Here is a 7,065-nt window from a genome sequence, read left to right on the forward strand (position 1 = left end):
GCTGAAATGAATGGAAAACCAACTTGTTTGATTTGCAACCAAATTATAGCGGTGTCAAAAGAATATAACATTCGGCGACATTACACAAGCACTCATGCTTCAAAGTATGATGTGTATAGTGGAAAACTTTGTGAAGAAAAAGTAAAGACGCTAGAACAGTCTCTCAAAAGGCAGCAGTCAGTGTATCAGCGTGTTCATGAAGCCAGTGACACTGCAGTACGGGCAAGTTATAGGATTGCACGGGAAATAGCTGTGTCATCGAAACCATTTTCAGAAGGGGACTTTATAAAGAAATGCATGATGATGGCCGCAGAAGATATTTGCCCTGAAAAACGTAGATCATTTGCAAACATAAGCCTTTCAAGAAATACAGTTGCAGAAAGAGTAAATGAACTGTCAGAAAATCTTAATAGTCAGCTCAAAGAAAAAGTTGCTAAATTTGTAGCATTTTCTGTAGCAATCGATGAAAGTACAGACATTACTGACATAGCTCAACTAGCAGTGTTCATACGTGGTGTTGATGAAAATATGCAGGTAACTGAAGAATTTGTGGAATTAGTACCAATGAAAGGAACAACAACAGGGGATGATATATTTGTGAGTTTGACTGGTGCACTTGATAGGATAGGTGTTGACTGGAAGAAAACTGTGAGTCTGACAACAGATGGAGCATCTCAAATGGTTGGTAGAAAGGCTGGCGTGACAGCAAAGTTAAAGGAAAAACTACTCACCCTGAATTCAGACCATCAAATTCACAGTGTTCATTGCATAATTCACAGGGAAGTGCTTTGCAGTAAAATATTAAAGATGGATCACGTTATGGATGTTGTTGTCAAGGCAGTAAACTTTATACGAGCGCGAGGTCTGAACCACAGACAGTTCAACTGCCTATTGGAGGAAACTCACTCTCACGGTCTGCCTTATCACACTGATGTTCGTTGGTTAAGCCGGGGAATTGTGCTGAAGCGCTATTATGAATTAAGAAGTGAAATACAGAGTTTCTTGCATAACAAAGGAAGAAATGTCCAGGAACTGAAAGACTATGATTGGCTTCAAGATTTAGCTTTCATGGTAGATATGACAGAACACTTGAATTTGCTCAATACAAGACTGCAAGGTCGCAATAAATTGGTGACAGACATGCATGAGTCCATTCGTGCTTTTGAGGTGAAGCTCAAACTTTTTGAACGTCAACTAGCAGCGAATAATGCTGCACACTTTCCTACACCGAAATCATTGCAAAGCATACCTGAGTTTCGTGGAATTATCAGCAGAGAAAAGTACTGCAACATGATTTCCAAGTTACTGAACGAATTTGGAGAAAGATTTGCAGACTTAAAGAACCTTGAGAGTGATTTCTCGATCTTTCGAAATCCTTTCGCTGCAAATCCTGATGAGACACCAGAGGATATTCAGTTAGAACTAATTGATCTTCAGTGCGATTCTGCGTTGAAGGAAAAGTTCTCAAGTGTTGATATTGGTACATTCTATCAATATGTTGGGCCAAGATATCCTCGAATCAAATGTTTGGCATCAAAGATTATGTCAATGTTCGGCAGTACCTATGTCTGTGAGCAACTCTTCTCACTGATGAACTTGAACAAGTCTGGACTCAGGTCTCGGCTCACTAATGAACACCTCAACTCAACACTGAAAGTAGCCATTGCTCAGTCTCTGGCGCCAAACATAGACGAACTTGTACAGACCAAGAGGTGCCAAGTTTCTGGGAGCAGCACGACCAGGAATTAAGGTAAATGATGCTTCCTTTTCTTTACTGGTTTATCTTTTGGTTACGTGTGTGCAAACGCGAGTGAAGGTAGAATATATTATTATTATTATTATTATTATTATTATTATTATTATTATTATTATAATATTACCTATTATTATTATTATTATTATTATTATTATTATTATTATTATTATATAATTACCTATTATTATTATTATTATTATTATTGTTATTATTATTATTATTATTATTATTATTATTATTATTATTATTATTATTATTATTATTATTATTATTATTATTAATATTATTATGGTCATACGTGATTATCTGGCCCGCACATTGAATGTGAAGGTGAAATCTGGCCCCTTGGGATAAATGAGTTTGACACCCCTGCTCTAGACGGACGAGCAGTCACCGGCAACTCAGTTATTCCATGTGTACAGGGAAGTTTTGGGCCTCACTAACTACATGAAAAGAACAAGAATATTCAAGTATCTATGTTCTCTCTCTCTCTCTCTCTCTCTCTCTCTCTCTCTCTCTCTCTCTCTCTCTCTCTCTCTCTCTCTCTCTCTCTCTCTCTCTCTCTCTCTCTCTCTCCACTATCCCATCATCTTTCTCTCTTTTTCATTTTTTTTTTTGTCCGTTTTCTTTATACGAGCAGTCATTGGGTGTTGTTTTTCACACTGGTGTCATGCTGCTTAATTTTGCGGTTATTGTCACACCTTATTAACTTAGTCATCGCTCGTGTCACCTCCATTTTCTTTATTCCTTCTATCTCATTATCACGCTCTTGTTTCATTCTTTTCCTTCTTTCCTTTCCATCTCTCTCCTTTTTTCCTCCTTGTCACTCTCGGTCTCAGCTTTCTCCCATCTCTCTCTCTCTCTCTCTCTCTCTCTCTCTCTCTCTCTCTCTCTCTCTCTCTCTCTCTCTCTCTCTCTCTCTCTCTCTCTCTCTCTCTGTTATCTACCTTACAATTCTCACCTCTTTCCCTTCACTATTGCCTCTCCTCCCATTCTTCTCTCCTTGCCCTCTTCCTGCACCTCTCAGTTCTCTTTCGCCTCCATATTCGTGGTGGGCAGCCCGGCGCTAACAGCCACAGACAGGCTACCATCCATGTCCCTTCTCTAGCATCATGAGCTGTGGCGGCGGCTCCAGCAGTCTTCCCAAGCACTCCTCACGCTGGCGGGAACTACTGGCCGGAATGGTGAGGGCCCCGCAGCGCCACAGGTGTATTAAGACTCGGGAGTGCGAGCTTTCTTGTACCCTGATGTGTTGGGTTGCAGCGTTTGTAGGTACACGTTCCTCTGTTTTGTTTTATGAGCTATCATGACTGTTGTTACTGTTACTGTGACTGAAGCCAAGCAAGGGACGAGAGTTAGGAAGCTTGGAGAGGCTGGAGTGTCAAGAACTGTGGTGTTTTCACTTGGGTTTTCTTTTCTTTCCATCTGGCTGTGACAGCTTCCGTTGGAGACTTGTGCCTTCTCCCCACACAAGTGGCACCAAGCAAGGGACAAGGAAAAGAAGGGAAAAGATATGTAATGGGAAGAAGAAAATATTTATATGGTAAATGCTACTACGGTCAATGATTTTTCTTTTAAATGATTGCAAACTTTTATTACTTGGCAGTGAACGCTAAAATATCAAAATTTGTGTAGTAACAGTTTAAGTTTAATAGCAATATACAAGGAAATGTAGTTAACATGCACCAACGGTAGACTGACGTTACCTGTGTGTCAAAGGTGAAGAAATCTCTGGATCTGAGATAACCTGACAGCGAGTGAAGGGTGAGGGACCATTAATCTGGCAGTGTACAGGGACGCCGCCTCAGCGACGCCTCAGAGCCAACACGCAATGGAAGAGCAACATTTCCTGCAATGAAACGTTTGTGTTCTTGCACCTTTTTCACGCAAACACTTGTACCAGTGACACTGTCGCCGCTCCAGTCATCACACCATCACAGCCACAACAGTTACAAGTTCACCTGTCCATATGCACCACATTTATTGCCACAACTAATGCCATGTTCACTACCACACACACTACCACTGCTAAAACCACCTGCAGCACCACCTCTACCACCACCACCACCACCAACAAGCACATCTGATACCGGATTTCAAAGCAGACATACCTCCACATAAAGGTGATTTTAAATACTACAAGACAACTACCACGCTACTGTTGAAGAATCCGTTTTTCGTGATGGCGTCAGTCAGAGATGGTAGTGGGCATCCTGAGTCAGACAGAATTCGGTTGGCATTTCTACTTTTACGTTTGTTTCAAGGACAGGACATTACCTGCGCCCCTCGCGTGTGACTGACGGTCCCCCCACTGGTCAAATACAAGGCCACAGAAAAGAAAACGGTGAGGTGTCCTGTTGTGTGGAGTTATTTACTAGTCAGCTGCATCCAAAAATGTGGCAATACTGAGTCTTCCCTTTGTCTGAAAACTTTCTTACTTTTCCGCATTCAAAGTTCATCCATTCCTTCACTGAAAAGCATTCCCCCCTCCCCGCTCTCTCTCTCTCTCTCTCTCTCTCTCTCTCTCTCTCTCTCTCTCTCTCTCTCTCTCTCTCTCTCTCTCTCTCTCTCTCTCTCTCTCTCTCTCTCTCTCTCCCCCCTCTCACTTTCAGTGTCCCTGTGTGTATGTGTCTTTAATGGCGTTGAGGGCGTGCGTTGTGGCTGCTCTCTCTCCTCACTCTGGCCAAAACTAGACCAAACCTCACAAAACTGGCATAAAGGATAAAGTGAAAATAAAATGACAATAAACAAGACATAAACACAAGGCAAACAACAGCAAGTAACGAAATGACAACACGGCGGTTTGATCTTGATCTTGATGCTACAGGTGGTTCGGGAATACTCCAGAACCAGGCCTTTATAACTTCAGCTCCTGTAGGAAAACGGAAAATAATGGCAGACAGAAAAACAAACATAATGTTTCACACCACTAATTCCTACAACATCTAGCGCGACACGTTTTGTCTTTCACAGCCTCAATCATCCTGTCATTCGTCTCCTCACACCGTCCCAGCAGCAACGCCATCCACTCCCTTCCTGTCTTCTCCACTCTGACGTTCCCCAGTTCCCTCAGCACCACTTGCGTCATCTCATCGTTGTGTCTGGCATACTTCACACACTCCAGCACTACATGCCCCACCGCCTCATCCTCTCCCATGTCACAAATCTGGCACACTTTGCTTCAACACTCACACCATCTGTAAAATTATTTGGGAAACACTATCCATTTATTTTTATTCATTTTGTTTAAAGAATGTCAATGTTTGACTCAAGTTTAGGTACACAGCAGCAGCAGAGGTAATGTGCAATAGGCGTCTGATATATATATATATATATATATATATATATATATATATATATATATATATATATATATATATATATATATATATATATATATATATATATATATATATATATATATATTGTGGTGTAGTACTGAACTTAGTGAGGAATGGTGACATGGGCTTCCATGTTTTATATATGCAAATGCATGTTTTGACTATATTTAAACATAAGTGCATATTTATCACTTTTTTTCCTTAACACTTCATATTTTTTTAGTTTTTGTGTGTTTATGATGAATATTGTATATGTAATATTATCTTAATCATAATTTCTTGTAAATCTCATAATGAACAATTTAAAACAGATTGTGAGCAGGATTATGGCGCACACTTGGTAAGTGGCAGCCCTACACTCAGTTAATACGGTGTAATGAGGTGTATTGGTGCTTTATACACCAAAAACTTGTCTGGCTGTTTTCTTTCCATATTGCACAAATAGCACAGTCCCACTCTGAGCTGATGTAAGGAATGCACCGGTGGGTTTGTCTTGTTAAGTAAAGGATTAGGTTAGTGCGTAGTGTTTGCCTCTTTAGTGCTTCATAGAAAAGTGCCACTCAGCCACAACTCTTTTGTAAGTCTTTGTAGTACACCACTGCACAAAACTTATGTCATTTCCTTGTAGATCTTGTTTGTATTTTATTCCAGCATGCTCAAGCCCACGGGTGATTTCTTTCATTGATATGCAGGCCTCACGTACACTTCATTCTTTGTCAGTGTCGTGCTGTATTCGCGGTGATCAGTGAACTGCTGGCTGATGCAGATCTAGTCTTCTCTTGGGGACTTATTGTCTGCATGTTGACAGGCTGGATCAGCAGAGGAGCCGACACCACACAGCTCGGCGCTCTTCCCCTGTGCCTGAGCAACACTGCGCTGACACGTCTGTCCGATGCAGAGAGGAGACAGCAAGCGGGAGGCGAGGCTTGGCGCAGTTTTGACATGTTAGGCAGTTAGTGTTCTTAACTAGAGTAAATACACTTGAGAAAAGTAATATACGTGGGGAAAAGGTTTTCAGTTCAAGTTTCCCATGAGATGAAAGTAAAAGGCATGTAGAAAGGTTTGTGTTAGCAATTGTAGCTGCAGTTATGGTAGAAAGTTTGTGGGAAAGGGAAATTGTTACATGTTAAGTGTCTTGTTGGGGCAATGGAAGTAAGTGGAAGGAAGGAGAGGCTTTGCTAAGTTTAGCCTTGTCTGAGTATTACTGTACTTGATTAGGATAAAGAGTTGTGAAAAAAAATTTTTCTACACATATTTCAATAGTTCTGGAAATAATACCTTCACATATAGCATACGAGTATAACATGGATGGTGTATTTCACTTGTTAATTTTGAGGGTAATTGCTATAGTGTGCGTCCTTTACTTTTCGTTTTCTCTCACGGTTAAGGCTTCCTGTCGTTATCTCTCATGGCAGACTATGATATCTCGCCTCGGGTCGGTTCACCTAACAAACTTTACACATTTTCATTCTTATCTCAGTTATATTTGTGTACTTTGTAATTCCTAAACTGGTGTATACCTTTAAAGGACACTACTACTACTGTGTCATGTGTATAATCACGTTGAAGAAAATAGCCTATCATGTTTACGAATTCAATTTTTTATCCTCTCAAAGTCCACCAGACTGATACACTTAAATGTGAAAGGAGTGGTTGTAACCCCCCTTAGAGGGCTTGGATACCATCTACCATAGTTCCACAACAGAAGGGCACCAAGCAATCCTTTGCGTGAGGCCCCAGGATGCCAGAAAGGGCCTGGTTAACCGAGGAAAGAATACTGGATGACTTGTGATGTCAGAGTAAAAAATCAATAAGGGAGAGGAAAGGAAAGCTCCGAGTGAGGTTAGTCAGTCAATGCAGTAAAAATATAAGAAAGGAACAGCTGATAAGCAATAGGTCTTCTGATCCTGCCAGTGGAGGGAAGTGGAGAGGGAGAGAGAAGATCCTTGCAGATTCCACATACTCAGT

General features: G+C 40.9%; 1 long non-coding RNA gene across 1 annotated transcript in view; it reads left to right on the forward strand.

Moving 5' to 3' along the window:
* The first annotated feature begins 1,059 nt into the window (after window positions 1-1,059).
* LOC135097981 (uncharacterized) overlaps window positions 1,060-7,065 on the forward strand; it is a 9,677-nt gene continuing 3,671 nt past the window's right edge. The window contains exon 1 of the long non-coding RNA XR_010266403.1: window positions 1,060-1,750. This is a non-coding gene — a long non-coding RNA (uncharacterized LOC135097981). The remainder of the gene's footprint in view (window positions 1,751-7,065) is intronic.

This window comes from Scylla paramamosain, unplaced genomic scaffold, assembly GCF_035594125.1.
Source record: "Scylla paramamosain isolate STU-SP2022 unplaced genomic scaffold, ASM3559412v1 Contig39, whole genome shotgun sequence".
Lineage (NCBI taxonomy): Eukaryota > Metazoa > Arthropoda > Malacostraca > Decapoda > Portunidae > Scylla > Scylla paramamosain.